This window comes from Balearica regulorum, chromosome 10 (assembly GCF_011004875.1).
Source record: "Balearica regulorum gibbericeps isolate bBalReg1 chromosome 10, bBalReg1.pri, whole genome shotgun sequence".
NCBI classification, from domain to species: domain Eukaryota; kingdom Metazoa; phylum Chordata; class Aves; order Gruiformes; family Gruidae; genus Balearica; species Balearica regulorum.
The window spans coordinates 13,413,185-13,429,120 of NC_046193.1; the positions used below are offsets into that span (position 1 = coordinate 13,413,185).

A 15,936-nucleotide genomic window follows, 5' to 3' on the forward strand; every position below is an offset into this window, starting at 1 on the left:
CCTCTCCCGGCAGACAGCCAGGACAGATGCACGTGCACGTCCTGCTCTGAGTTCCTTCCAAGAAACAAAACACACTACATGCACCACCCCAAAAAAGAGTTAAAGTGCGTTCAGAGACTAAAACAACGGATGGTGGTCCTCTGCGATGATTGCCCCAAATTGCCTGAGGCACTGAAAGGGGGCACGGTTAGACAGTTGCCGTAACATGCTCTCTTCATGTTACCGCAAAAAGTGATTAATAGAGTTGTTAATACAATCCTGTCATGCTTTATTGCTATTGCACTGTCTGGAGATGTTATTAGAGAGTGCTGCAGTGTAATAGTTGGTACGCTGCCCTCCAAACACTCCAGTCTCTTACTAAAAGAGCACAGGTTTTGTTACATCTCCTCTTGTACTCTATTGACCTGAAATGTTTGAGAGTGGAAAAATTAGCATGTTTACAAACCCTCATCAACTAGCCTTAGAAAACCTGCTGAAATTTTTATAAGTCTCTAAGCATTTAAGCATTAATTTTCATATTGCAAAGACTCTACATAATAATTCTTTTATTTATGAAGCCAAGGTGCTCAGGGCACTGCAGAATATAATAAAGCACATTAAAATACAATAAAATATTTATTTAGATAATAATTTGAGAGATTTAATGGTTTTGTAAGTGGGACTTTACCAAGATGTTGTACATAAAATGTATTTTAAACTTCCTTACTTCATGTACTCTTATATTACAAAACTATCTTTTTTTGCCAATTTCTTGAGAAATGAGAAGGTAAACATTCTTATATACAGTCTGAATCCCATAAATTATTATGTACGTTAGTTTCCCTGTAACGTGAATAATTCCATGGGCATTAAGTAGACTAAATAACAGTATAAAGTGAAGTTTATATGTCAAGACCCAGCCCTTGAAATGGTAACTATTAACAAATAATATGACCGATATGGCTCAATGGTTATGATACTGGAGTCTTAAAATCCTGTTTTGTTGCAAAAAACCTACACCTGGGGTATCTACGCTTATGGTGTGGCCCAGAGTAATTTCAAGAGTTGGTTGAGTTTGAAAAAGAAAAGGACATTTTGGCCTTGAATTTTATTTTTACTATGATCTAATTACCAGGGCAGTGAGTCCAGCCTCCGCTCTGGATTCTTTCAAGCTTACGTATTACCCTCAGCATCTCTCACCAAGCAGGTTATTTATGTGCTGTTAGTGGACACTGGAGGTGGAGGCACACACTATGATCCTCTGTCTGGAAATGAGATGTCATTCCCACAAGCTGGATCTGGCCACAGGGACAGGGAGGGTGTCAGTGGCACTCTGCACCATGACAGTGACAGTCCCCACTACACCGTGGTGGGCAGCCAGGGCTCACCGGGACCCACTGCTGCACACCTGGGAGCTGTTTGAGGTCTTGGATCTGCAAGTTGAGAATTTTATGGTGAGGACATGTGGGCAAAGCCATAAGCACACGTGCCTTTGCACTCCACATCTGCATAGGGAGCCCCAAAGGAGATTTTGCAGAGATTTACACCAAAGTACATGGCTGGCAGGTCAAGAAAACATCCCCAATGGATCTGGCAGGGAAGAGCCACTCAAAAAATATAACCTATGGGGAAACTGCAGCACAGACAACATTTGGTCTGGTTTCAAAGCTCAAGCCCCTGCCTGCAAAGACATGGGGACATTCAGAGGGTTGGGGCTTTGTGGTTCCATGATCTGGCTCAAAGTCTTAAAGATGCTATCTGATTAACACCTTTTGGTTACTACTGAGCTTCCTAAACAGTGAGTGATGCAGCCTGTTGTAGTCTGCTCTATACACTCAGTACCAGCTGCCTTCGAGTGTTACTTTACTAAAACTTCCAACGCTTTCAATTAACATGTAGCAAAACCATTAGTCATGATGTCTTCCCGACAAATAATTACTCTCCCTGGCTCCTTTTCTCATCATTGTGAGTTTCCATTTAATTTATGGTCCTCAATACAACATAAAGAAACCCAGGCTAATGCTTCATCAGCTTCCTAAGCATAAAGTAATCAGCTTTTCCAGCACTTTTGGTGGCAAGGGGAGTTGGCACTTTATTATTTTACAGACCCGAAGGAAGGGCTCGTCCAGCAGCAGACAGGGAGTTTGCAGCGGGGCGAAGGACTGACTGACACCCTCCGAGTCACACCTGCAGGGCTGAGGCATGAGCACCGGCTCCCGACCCCGCTGCGCTGGGATGCGCCTGCCCGCCCCTCGGCAGAGCCTCCCACGGCTAGGCAGGGCGCCTGCGACAGAGGCGTGAGATGAAAGGAGAAGGATGCAAACATCAGAGGAACCAGAGAGACCATCTCATAAAGAAAACACAGCTAATTCCTTGCTAATTATTCACACCTCAGGCCTCGCCCTCATCCAGCAGTTGGGGCTTCAAGCAGGAAGCATAGCCGAGGATGCTCGGGGAGGGAGGAAGGTGTCTTCCAGAGACCGGGGGACCTGCCAGCCCTCACTGGGCCACTGATTGCACATAGTGCACAGGCCCTGATGCCTCAGAGGACAGGTGATGGTTCGGATGTTACAAGCACTGAGCTCACCCATTTTGAAACACAACCCCAGTAACAACTGCAGCACCCACTGGGCGCAAATACACCCTATGCCCCTGCACACACACGCAGTGTGTGGACACACACCAGCACCTAACCACAGCAGCGTGCTCAGGGGGGTCCCCACACCTGCCCCACCATGGGCACAAGTCCCTGCTATGTGCAAGCAGGTGCCTGAGCACTGGGTGCAGAGAACTGGTAAACTTCTCTGCGGCACATGACCTCAGAGAACAAATCAAGGCAACAAGCAACGACCTTAAAACCAAACGGCTGAAGAAGCTATGCCTGGGTGATTACAAAAACTTGAGCTGAAAGCTGTTCAAAAGGCATCCAAAAGAGAAAGGGAAGAGGGCTGCCAAGCCTGACTCCCCAAATAAAGTCTCTCTACTGACAAGTTCGCCTCCAATTTGCAATTCTTGTGTCTGACTGCATCTAGAGTAGATGCCAGCCTCGCCTGATGTCTCCCCATCGTGCAAGTACCCATTGGAGTGAGAGGCCATGTTTGGAGGGACAGAGCACTTGGGGACAGCTCTCCCCACTGCTCCAGTACCTGCACAAGCTGGGACCGACCCGTGGGCAGACCCCCGGTCCTTCCTCGGCAGCGCTGCAGGGCGAGCAGCAGCTCGGGCAGCTGACGGGCTCTTTAAGCGCTGCAGCCCAGACCTCCTCGCTCTGCGCTTCGAGGTGGTGTGAAGCGCTTGCAGGGAAAAGTAAAGAACCATGAATCTCAGCAGAAATGCGGGTTGGGCTATTATACCCCAGTACCAAGGGAGAGGATTAAATAATTAATCACAAAAGCAACTGAGTGTTAACAAGCTGAGCAGGATCAAACTGCATGAAAGATGCGAAGCCCCCCCAACCCCCTTCAGTGTGCTGACAAGCCTCATTTTAATAACTCAACTAACAGAGACGAGAGGGTATGCCACAAAAAAAATAAATGGATCCTAGCCCTCAGTGACTTGTGCTGGGGATCAGTTTGACATCTCCTTTGCCACCAGGCATGGAATCAGTTCAGAGCCGTGTTTTCCACAGAGGAGAACTAGGAGAGCAAAGTGTCCTGGCTTTAAGTGGCCATTGCAAGCACTGGTACATAGGCAGGAGTCTTCTGCATGTGTTGCCTTGCTCTCTTGTGGCTTTAAGGGAAGGGGGGACATGCGTATGGAATGGGAAAAGCAAACAAATAATGCTGCTTTGGTGCCATCCCTAAATAGCAGGGTCTGACTATGCACAATTGAGCAGCAGCGTCCAGTAAACAGGAGCCAGCAGGGATAAGAGCCTGTACATGAGATGGGAAGGGAAACACGTGAACATGCCTAATGTCTCTCCTGGATGCTCTATGGAGTCAGCCATGCCGAGGACAGAGATTTCAATCATCCAAATTTTGTATAACCCTGTGCAGGTTACAGGGCTGTAATACACTACAAACACACAATGACTATAACACAATCTACTCGGTACCAGCATTAAAACCCATACCTCCCCAGCACACAGCACACCAGACCCAGCCAAGCCAGTGCAGGTACTGTGTTATACCAGCTTGTTACAGAGCTCTGAAGTACTGGTATTTACATTATAGTCCCTTGACCTATTTTCATCAGGCTTCTTCCATCCTACAGTGAGAAAGAGTTGTGCCAACTAGGGTGAAAGAGACCATTTGGACTCCACTGCGCCAACAGGTACAACAAAAAAAGCCCTCTAAATAATTATATTTTCTGCTTATATAGCACCATAGCTTCCAAACTGGCTTTGAGAAGTTAAACTGATAGGCAGGCAACAGGCAGAGTTCTGCAATCCATCACTCAGATGCTACAATCTGAAGGGAAATAAGGATCCTGCTTAACAGCCCAAAAGGAATATACAGGATTTAGGGGCATTGCACACTCAGTGCAGGACACATGCACACACCACCTTCAGGGATCCTCTCCAGGAGTTTGTTTTGGCTTTAGTATCTTTATCCTGTAAAGTCTGAATAGGCTGATTCCTACACAGCTGAGTGTGGGAAGATGATTCAATTAAGACAGTGAGATGGGCTTTTCTAAAGCATCTGTGTTACTGAGGGGCACCAGCATCATGAAGAAACCCATGTGCTCAAGTCAGAATGTGCTTCTGAAAATTCCCTGTATAAAACACAAAGCCCTCTGTCCTCCACCATGATGTTAACATCACAAACTTTGGTTAAATTAATAAAAGTCATAACCTAAAACAATAGTCACACTTACTGAATTTCCAGTCTCCAAGCATTAATTCATAATACTGAGGGCATCAAAACACCCATGTTAGCGTCAATCCTTTGCGTTTTTATCAGAAAAACACAACAGACTAAAAAAATTACCCCCCTCTCTCCACAACACTTACTAAGACTCAAAGAGAAAAAAGGGAATTTTGCAGCCTTCCCTATCAAGGTATGAAAGCCACCAAGACACCAACAGGGTGAAGATTTACTGAGAACAAGAACTCTGCAAACAACGGGATACTGTAGGATGTGTTCACAATTGCAAAAGATGGTATCATAGCGCAGGTTGGGGCAGAGTGCTGAGACACGGTCAGCAATTCAGAATTTACTCAGGCACTTGCTGGCTAGGAGAGGCTTTGCTGCAACACTTTAATGATACATGGGCTGAATATTTTGCGTTTCTGTGCATAAAACCTCCCTCAGTCGGAATGAGGTTTTGTCCCTTGCGGTACATCATTTACATTAAAATCTCCCTCGCTTCTCAGCATGACTTTCATGTCCCCCCACCATTTAGATAGCAGAGGAATATATATGTGAGGATAGACAGGAGGGAAAAATATCTTTTTTAAACATTCATTGAGCTGGAAGTGTGGAAGATGCTGGCATACGAAGGGTTCAACTGATGTGGAAATGCAGCTCTTTGAAAAGAAGGAATTCAACACCAAAACTGGTTCAAGTGCAGCTAAATTGGTCCCCTATGGGCCAGTGGTAACAGAAACCTTCAATCTAAATAAGAACAAGTGAAATATTCCACAAACAGCATCTGATGCTTACGTGCAGGGGGAAGAAAGTGGTGAAACTGTTGGAAAATGAAAATATCACATTACCCTAAGCTACAGTAGAAGTGGCAGATAAAGGGGGTTTTGGCAAATACTCTTGGTGCAGCAGGGTTCTTGTATTGGTAGCTCAAACATCTCCCAAGAACATGGCTAAAACCAGCAATGGAGGTTGTCCCACTGGTCCCATCATGCCAACCCACTGATCAGATTGGTCATATGTTGGGGTCCCTCCAGGCACCATAGCTCCAAGTCACATTCCTTGTGGCAGTGGTGGGGAGACACTCAGCATGGACCTGAAATGGGCCCCCAAGGAGTAACCACAGAGGATCCTGGCTCTGACCCGTACATGAGTAGGACATGCACATCCTCCTATGACCCAAGGCCACCTCTAGAGATCTTCAGCTTCAATGGGATTCCACACTTCCCTCTGGGGAAAAGGCAGCATTGGATCAACAACCTTACTTAGACCCAGCTTGATACTTTAAGGCCCAAGCCAAATAACGGGTGTCCAAAATTGGGTTTGCAAAGAAGCCCCTAAGCAAATGAGGTCTTGGAGCAAATCCCAGGCCAACGCAGTCATAGTGTCCTTGAATTCAGTACCATGACACAAGTTCACACCAGCCACCTGATAACTTTGTCCCCATCCATGTTATTCTCAATCTTCTTGGATCCAAGTGCTCCACCCCAGGGCACCTGGGGCCCAGCTCCTGCCTCCATGGACAGACACACAAGCCAGGTAACATCCGCCCAAAAAGCAGCTCCTCAACACACCCACCCTGCATGAAGCAGGACTGCACGACAGGACAGCACGACAGGACAGCAAAAGAAACATAGCAGTAGACTTTGTTTTTCGCTGGTAACATCACACCAGGTTTCTTCATTCATACCCCCAACAGCTGTTAAAGGTTGATGATATTCAGTCCTTGGGTTGAACTTCATCTGATGCCTAGAAGTGGGAAAGGGACTGAGCTCTTGTTGGGTGTACATCCCCATGCAATACAGGGAGCATGAGCCCAAGACTGCAGCTAATCCATTTGCACTTACCAGCAGTAACACGGACATGCTGCAGGTTCAGGGGCTGTGCGGGGTTTACTTCACCCCCTGAGGTTCCCAAAATCAGGGTGGACCTGACCACTGAGACTTTAACCATCAGCACATCTCCTGCACTGCTCGCAACCCAAAACCAGCCTACTCCACTGCGCCAAATGATACCCCCTTGGCTAGGCAGGCACGCAGAGCCTGAACTTACTCAAAAAAGCTCAGCTCTTGACTGTTTCCCAGGAAAAATTATCAGAAATACTACAATCATTTAAGTTGAGGGATGCTAGAATTACTTTTGTTGTTTCAAATCAGTCTGGTTTATCCCCTCTCTATATTTCTTTGGGTTTTCTTCCCAGAAAGGAATGTATAAATGCAGGTGCTCTAATACCTAAATTTCTTGAGTCATTTTAATATCTATTATTATGATCATTGCTTGAAGACAAAACTGTAAGCAATAGCTCTTTCCAGGGCATGAAAGGAGTTCATCAGAAAACACAAGAATAGATTCAAAGAAAGAAAATGCATAAGAAATGAGCTGCTCAGGGAAGCAATGCTTGCTTTATAGAAGGAACACAGACAGTGTATTATTACTATTTAAATTCCTTGCTTTCTGAAAACGTCTCATTTTTATGAATGTTCAGCTACATATCGTAGAAACAAAAGGAGTTATTTCTTCCTGCTTTACCAATCTGGGATGACTTTGTCAAAGAAAAGTCCTTGCCGGCATCTCTGTGATACGAGACCATAGGTGTTGCTACTATATAGGGACAGTGGCTGATAAGTAAACTAGCTGGCCACTATTTATTTTCCAGCTGGGATCACTGAATAGATATTGGATAAACTGGTGCTAAGCCTTGGAGCTCTCACTTATAGGCAGAGGAAGAATTACTTCAGGAAAAGACCTGCATTATTAGATTCATATCTCTATGTGCATTTCTTGTACCGGCAGCAGATCTGAGTGGGTAAGTATTTTTTGTCTTGCAAAAACCTGAACTTTTTCTTTTTTTTCTGTGATGATAGAGAGGCTGTAGATATCATAAGCTGATAACCTAAATAACCTGAGATGCCAGTTCCAGCTCCAGATCTAAATCAGGCGCATCAGGGATCAGAACTGGGATTTTTGTGCTTGTGTGAATGTCCTGACCACCCAGTCACTCACTGCCTGTTTCACAGGGAAATGTCTCTCTCTTCAGTCTGACTGTGAGAGAAAGCTCATCCTGGACTCAGGAAGGAGTTTCTAATGGCAGGTACATCAAACTTTACAGATCCCATGGATCTCTGGGTTCTGACTCTCCCTTTTAACTAAAAAAAAAAAAAAAAATCCCAAAATACCTGCATTTATTGGACCACTCTCATGGGTTGCAATAGACCTGGGAAAAATTAGGCAGAAAGACTCTGCCGTCCTTGCTGCCAGACATATCAGTTGCATTCCTAATTTCCCAAAAATTTAAAGGTACGGAAACATATTTTAAACAAAACAAGATATAAGCCAGCAGAGAGAAAAAAAACCAAAAGAAAACAAAAGTTATCTGCAAAGCCTTTGACTGAAAAAAAGATTATATTTTCTCTTGCTTACATGCTAGTCAGCAGAGAAAAGGCTGTCTTCTCATTGAAAAAGCTGAGTCTTTGGTAACTTCATGTTTAGGCTGAGGTACCTTGGTGAAAAGTACATTCACACACAAATAGCTCAGCAAGTGTTGGTTTTTAATCACTTTTATTGTTTTATTTAGTGTTTGGTCCCAGTGCAATAAATGCTGATCTATCCAGGGCAGCACAGTCATAGCAGCAGCAATAGTACAAAGCAAACCCCTGGAAAATTCTGGGCAAATGTCCAAAGTGCTCGTTTTCTGCTCAGGCACGTTTTCTTGGTGGAAAAAAAGAGTGTGTATGAGGAGAAAACATTATCTCATGACTGTTCCTTTACAGTCCAATGCACTCAGATGAGAAGGGACGTATTGGTCGTGAAGATAGACCATTTATTTGAAAAGACAGTTAGTTTCCTTTTGGTTTTGTGCTTCCTGAAATAGATTGTAAAAAAGAAAATGCGGACAGATGTCTTGGGGATTGATAAATCACGTGGTCATTTTGTAAGGAGCACAACCCTTCCCCTGCGCCCTCCCACTATCAGTTATCAAGCCCTGAATTACACACTGCTGTTGATTTCCACGGTTTTGTGCGATTAATCTGGCTATACTCCATAAAGCAAAAAAGAGCAAGAGGGAGAAAGAAAAGAAAATCACTCACAGAAAACTAGGTTACAATAACCCTCGGGGTGTGAGTGAACCAAGAACAGGAAGAAAGTTCAGCACTAGGCTGCCAGCCTGGGCAAGGACACAACCCCGACTCCAGCGCGTCGGACCCACTGAGCCTCAAAATGCACAACACAGCATGTTTAGAAGAAAGTTTTTTATAAAGCCTTATTAAAATACAAAAGTAGAAATAATTAATTTTTTTTCTTCAGGACTTAGACCCGCAGATGAGGCATTTTCCTTCCCCTGAGTACGGTGGGGATGCAACTAGCTCATACAGCAGAGACTGAAGTGAATGGAAGGATCCTGCCCTGATCCCGTCCCGACACGCTCTGCAAGGAAACAGATCGCTCCTTTTACTCAAGCCAAGTGTGCCAGCATAACGTATCAGGGAGGGAGCGCAAAGCTAGGGAAGCACTTCTTGTTATTAGCTAACTGTTGCGTTAGGAGAACAGCTGGTGACCACCAGATCTGTTGGAACTAATTGAAAAATGACCCTAATTTTAGCCTACAGCAAAAGCCAATGTTTAGCTCTCTGTTTGTAACTCATAAAAACATCTTTTTTTTTGGCCAGATTACAAATACATAAATTAAAATACAGACCTTTATACCTTGCTAATATGTAGCCTTGTTACTGTCTCAGGACTCCACCAGAGCCAGAACGCCAAAACCTCACTTCACGTTATTTTCATCCTCTTACTCTTCTGCAATGCACTGTTAAAATATTTTGTTAGTTAATAAAGCCATTTCATTTTACCCATTACCATTCAAAGTAATTCCATCAAAATATGAAATGAAAACCTAGTTCCTTGCCAGGTAATTTACACTGAGACAGGACAGAAAGCCTAGATCTGCCAAGCAAGGATATAAAACATCCCGTACTAGTAACATTAATCTGTAGATAACTTGAATTCCTGCCTTTCTAATACCTGATTTTTTTTTGGGGGGGGGGGGGGGGGAGTCTAGGTGAATATAGCAGAAAGAAGTGAAGGAAAAAAATATTCATTTTTACCGATGTGAGGTTATAATTTTGTCTAGTTGCTTCAGATGTCGCACTGGAGGTGCAGGGCAGCCTGGTGGAGCCCTGAATTTTAAGACTTTAACAAGGAGGAGAACACATTATACAAAATTAACTGGTGGTGCCCATGGGGTGATTTTAGACTTTCAATTCTGTCAAATTTGGGTGGATTTTCACAATTATAACAAAGTACTTCCTACCATGCTGAGAACGCAGAACAAGTGAGAAACTAATAGAGTTAAAAACCCCACCAATTTCCCTGACACGGCCCTGGGGCACAGGAGCAGATTGGCCTCCAGACGGACCTACTGCAGATCCCGTCAGTTCCAAAATAAATGACAAAGTGTGACTTGGCACATCCCCATGAGTATGCAAAGTCAGATGCCCGTACACAAGGGAAGAGATGCTGCAGATAAAAAGCTCTACAGGTGCAGAAGAATAGGAGATCAAGGTACTTCCTCACCTGTTTCAAATGCTGGCTTCCAGGCTGCTTTGTGTTATTCACTGACTTAGAAGTAGGCAAAAATCTCACATAGCTGTACGTGAAGAACGGAGTCAGGAGGAAAGCATCTCAGTAATAAACAGGGCAAACAACTTCCTTTGGATCCACAGTTTTAACATCCAAACCCTCTCTGGTGACACGTATGCAAAGGAAACAGAGAAACTTCAGACACACCTTATACGGAGAAAGATGCTAGTTCTGAAATAATATTTTTAAAATATTGTTTATATTGGCCCGAGCTCACTACATCTTACAAACTTTGGAGAACTAGGTTTTATTTAAAAAAATAGTTAAATGGCAATTGTCAAATCACAGTGTCATGTGAATTTGCATTTCTTTCACACACTCTGCACATTGGCCAGTGATGATCTTGTGGACCTTCTACAGCTTTCCAAATTCAAGGCCTGATTTTTCTCTATATGATAAAGCAGATTAAATATCATCTGAGTCAACTACTTTTTTTTCTTCATTCTCCAAAAATGCCTGGCTGAGCTTGTAAGTCGGAGACGCAAATCAGCAGCACTGTCCAGCCTCAGGGGCTGGCCATGCATCACTGCAACGTGGCCCTTGTGCCAGAGAACACATGGGGCAGAGGGTGACGTCCAAGGCCCTGCATCTGATGGGCAAACCCATCCACTTAAACAAGCCTTGATCAATAACAGGATCTACAACACCTTTCAAGATCTCCCGGCAATACAGCGACAAATGACTTCCCACACACCATGCCCCATTCATATTTCTAAGTCAGCAAGAGAAGCATAAGAACAAATTTACGATCAGGCTACAGTCAGTGCTATTAAAATTACTCCTCAAGACTGCTTTTGAAGGTCTTGGTTCCATTGTCCAGACTGCCCACTGCTGCAGCACTGCATTCCTTCACAGGGAGCCCATTGACTGGAGCCACGACAAATGCTCCCACGGCATCAGCATGGCCTCTACGCCCTGTTTGTGCTCCTGTCAAGCTCTGCCTTTAATTTGCAAGGCTGTCAATCATGCATAATCCAGGATCAATAAAAAACCCATTGCCCAAGGACAGAGGGAGGATGTACCTGGAGGCGAGTTATGAGACCTGAAGGGTGGAAGGGGCTGAGATGAAGATAAGTATAAAGTCAAAATCAGTGTTCAGAATGAGTCAGGTCTTCCTGCCCTCCCTCCCATCGTGAGCTTAGCATTAAATTACAGTCTTCCCGCATAAGATAGGCAACCGTTTATCTTTTGGGGGCTGTAAAAACCACGTTTTCAAAAAATTTCCTCCTTGCTACAAGAGATGGAAATGTTGTTTCCCTCACCCAACAACCCCAGCAGGTAAAAAATAAATAGCAAAAGCTGGTGATGGAGTGGGAATTGGGATGTGTGTCTGTCATCCCAGTGCCACCCCATGAGACAGTGCTTCACTCATAGTAGCAATTCTCCTTCAACCAGCACCTCTTACTCCTTCACTCTGCCATTAGCTCATTGATCTTCATTTACACCATCCTCATTAATGAGCTTCTCTCAGCTCCCAAGCAGGCTCTCTGCTTCCTAATTACAGCTGGGTAGCAGGTCTGTAGTTTCATCGTGCAGCAGCAAAGGACCAGGTTATCTTTGCAAGGGATTCTCCACATCATTTAGGAACTGTAGGTCACCCCTTCCCTACAAGAGCTACAGTCTCGTGTCACTTAACACAGCAAGAGCATGTGCAGATCACTACCCCAACTCACAAGCACTAGAGTGTCAAAAACCCCAAACCTAGTTTTATCTACCAAAAAAAATACAATCCATTATTATGTATTCTTCTGATTTTGAAAGCTGTTTCTGGTGAAAATATTCATTTTGACTGAAAAAAAAAGTTATTGAGACAAGCAGCTCAAAAAGTTCTTGGCTGGGATAAAGGGGAGGAAAAAAGCTAAATAATTGGATTTTCCCGTTTTGTGAGATATTTAAAGAAACAGGGATATGCGTGTGGGATGTTTTTAAGTGTCGGGCATCAAGGAACAGCTTTCCAAGTCTGTCTAGCTTCTGCTAGAATTAAGGACCTTTTCATTCCCAGCTACCTTTAGAAATCTCTCTCCAAATCTTGAAACTGCTGGTCATCAGAAACATGGTGGGAAACGTCCTCGTGCGAGGCACAGAAACCCCTCCACCAGCTTCACACAGCCTTGCTGGAAACACCACCTCCTGCCTCTTCGGGCTGCAAGTCCATTTGTCATGCCAAGAGGCTGTGAAATCAAGAGGGATCAGGCAATGAAAATTCTGAAGGAGCTTGGGTAACTGTTTGTTTCTTTTGTTTTTTCCAATAAGCACATGCTGTACCTTTCCAGCAGGAAGGGTTAATGCCACCTTGGACACACAGTCCTGCACACCAGCTTCCCTGCAAGGATTTATCACCTGCCTCCAGGCTGCAAGAGTGCTTTTTCATTCAATTACCCCCCCCCCCCCCCGCCCATGAGACCAATATCCGCTCTGCTGCTGGAGCCTGGAGGAAGATGAGGGATGAGCTGGGGCCAAAGGAGCCGCACGGTACTCAGAGCAGGTGGGAGTCACCTGGGATGATGCTATGGCATCAGGCTGAAAAATGGGCTTCATTAGGAGACATAAATAAAACATGCCTGATCATAAGTTATTAACGAGATATGGAAAGGGCTGAAGCGTAGCCACGCTGACAGAAGAGCACAGCCATCACCAGCTCGGTGGTTTGGGCTTAGGGAGCTTTCCTGTGTTCACCACTGCCCGGCTTTCATTGCTGCAGAATGGATAATCCCATAAATACTCAGCACAGCAGCCTCCGAGAAGTCTTCTGCTATGAAACACGCAGGTGAGGATAAATCCTAGGAGGCAACGATCATCCTAAAGAGAAGGAGCCAAGCAAGGGCTATAGCATTACGCTCAGCCTTCAGTTTCTGAGACCTTAGGCTCAACCTCTGCACCACAACTGCATTTTGGGGAGAAGTCTGGCTTCTCTGCTTGCAGGTTGCCCACCTGCTAAATATAAACCACTTTGTTTAACCAGCTACTCCAGGCCTGGAGGATAAACGCAGTAATAACGACTGCCAACTCCTCCAGGAATAGATGCTCCATAGGAATTTTCACTACAACACTTCGCTGTGCAGTGGCACCACACCACAGGATGGAAACAGTTTACCTGCTGTCCTGGTTTCAGCTGAGAGGATTGATTTTTCTTCATAGTAGCTAGTGTGGTGATACGTTTTGGATTTGTGGCTGGAGACAGCATTGATAATATAGAGATGTTTTTTGTTCTATGGACTTATTGTTGAGCAGTGTTTACACGAGGCCAAGGCCTTTTCTGCTTCTTGCACTGCCCTGCCAGTGGGATGGCTGGGGGTGGACAAGAAGTTGGGAGGAGACACGGACAGGACAGGTGACCCAAACTGACCAAAGGGGTATTCCATACTATATGACGTCATGCTCAGTTTATAAGGAGCTTGGGGGAAGAGAGAGGGGGGGGCGGCGGCTGTTCGGAGCTATGGCGTTTGTCTTCCCAAGTAACCAGTACGCGTGACAGAGCCCTGCTTTCCTGGAGATGGCTGAACACCTGCCTGCCCATGGGAAGTGGTGAATGAATTCCTTGTTTTGCTTTGCTTGTGCGCGCGGCTTTTGCTTTACCTATTAAACTGTCTTTATCTCAACCCACGAGTTTCTCACTTTAAACTCTTCTGATTCTCTTTCCCATCCCGATGGGGGGGAGTGAACGAGCGGATGCGTGGTACTCAGCTGCCGCTGGGGTAAAACCACGACAGTCCTTTTTTGGCGCCCAACGTGGGGCTCGAAGGGTTCGAGATAATGGACAGATTTGATCAGAATGTGCTACACTGAATTTATAGCTGCTATTAGCTATTTAGTATTAGCTGTTTAGCTATTAATTGGCAGGCTCCTGTGCTTGCCATGGGGCTTGCTTGCCTTACTATCTATTAGAGTCTAGTGCTCGTTAGTGGCTGCTTTGTGCTTTCGCTGCTCACTGTACTGCTGTACTTCTTATCATTTTACTGTTGCTGTGCCTGGGAACACTTTGATAACAGCAATGACGATGCGCCTGGGCTGGCAAGTGGCCAGGACATCGCTGCTGTTTTTGTGCTGCTGTACTGGACAGGCTGGAACTCCTGTGTGCACTCGAGTCGAAGGGACTGTGACCTGTGGATGATTCCACGTCGGAGCAGGACACCCCAAAGCATCTGTGGCTGTGGTTGCATCTGTGCCGCAGCAGGTATATCTCGAAGCGTCTGGGCCGTGGTTGCGTCTGTGCCGCAGCAGGTATATCTCGAAGTGTCTGGGGCCGTTGGTGCATCTGTGCCGCAGCAGGTATATCTCGAAGTGTCTGGGGCCGTGGTTGCATCTGTGCCGCAGCAGGTATATCTCGAAGTGTCTGGGGCCGTGGTTGCGTCTGTGCCGCAGCAGGTATATCTCGAAGTGTCTGGGGCCTGTGGTTGCGTCTGTGCCGCAGCAGGTATATCTCGAAGTGTCTGGGGCCGTGGTTGCGTCTGTGCCGCAGCAGGTATACCTCTGGAAGGACTGTGAGCCAAGGATGAGTCCATGCTGGAGAGGGTACACCTCGGAGCATCTGTGGCAAGGATAAGTCCATGCTACAGCAGGTACACCTTGGAGCATCAGTGGCTGTGCATGGGTCATGCTGGAACATTTCAAAGTGTTGTGGCCATGGACGAGCCCATGATAGGACAGGTTTATTTCTGAGAGGACTGAAGCGACTGTGACTGTGGGCAAGGCCACACTGGAGCAAGTGTATCTATGAAGGCATTGTGGCTCATGGAGAAGGCCACGTTGGAACAGGTGCACCTCGAAGCGACTGTGGCTGTGGATAAGTCTATGCCACAGCAGGTGTACCCTGGAGAAACTGTGGCTCATGGATAAGGCTCCGCTTGGAGCAGGTAGACCCCTAAGGGACTGCAGTCTGGAGGATAAGTTCAAGCCCGGAGCAGGGGCAAGGGGAGGTGTTCATTGCCATGGTAAACTTGATGGTCTGACTCGAAGGGACCAGGGGTGGAGATTGTAATGGAAATACCTTTAAATTGTCGTAACCCATGATTTGAGTTGCATGTTACAGGAATTATTGTAGCAGAAATCACCTGAACCAATGGAGAACAAGCCTTACAGGGGGCAGCGCAAGTGCAGCAGTGGACCTGACCTGAGGCTGGTTTTGGTGCCCAGTAACTCCACGTCAACCACCTCTCCTGTCCTGAGTGACCACCATGGTGGATGGAGCCCAAGGTTGTGGACCAAGTGAACCCAATGGACATTTTGTGGACATTTATGGACATTTTAAAAGGGTGGTCCACAGACTAAGGGAATGATATCAGCATATTATATCAAGGGATGAAAAGGTGGTGGTGCTTAATGAGGATGTATTGAATTGTGTGGGACCTGAGCATGACGTAAATAGTATGGAATAAGGGGTGGATAATGTCCTGGTTTCAGCTGAGAGGATTGATTTTTCTCATAGTAGCTAGTGTGGTGATACGTTTTGGATTTGTGCTGGAGACAGCATTGATAATATAGAGATGTTTTTGTTCTATGGACTTATTGTTGA

General features: G+C 45.6%; 1 protein-coding gene across 2 annotated transcripts in view; it reads right to left on the reverse strand.

Annotated features, from left to right (window-relative positions):
- The window catches only part of GRIP2 (glutamate receptor interacting protein 2), a 294,138-nt gene that overhangs the window by 114,583 nt on the left and 163,619 nt on the right, over positions 1-15,936 (reverse strand). The window lies entirely within an intron of this gene.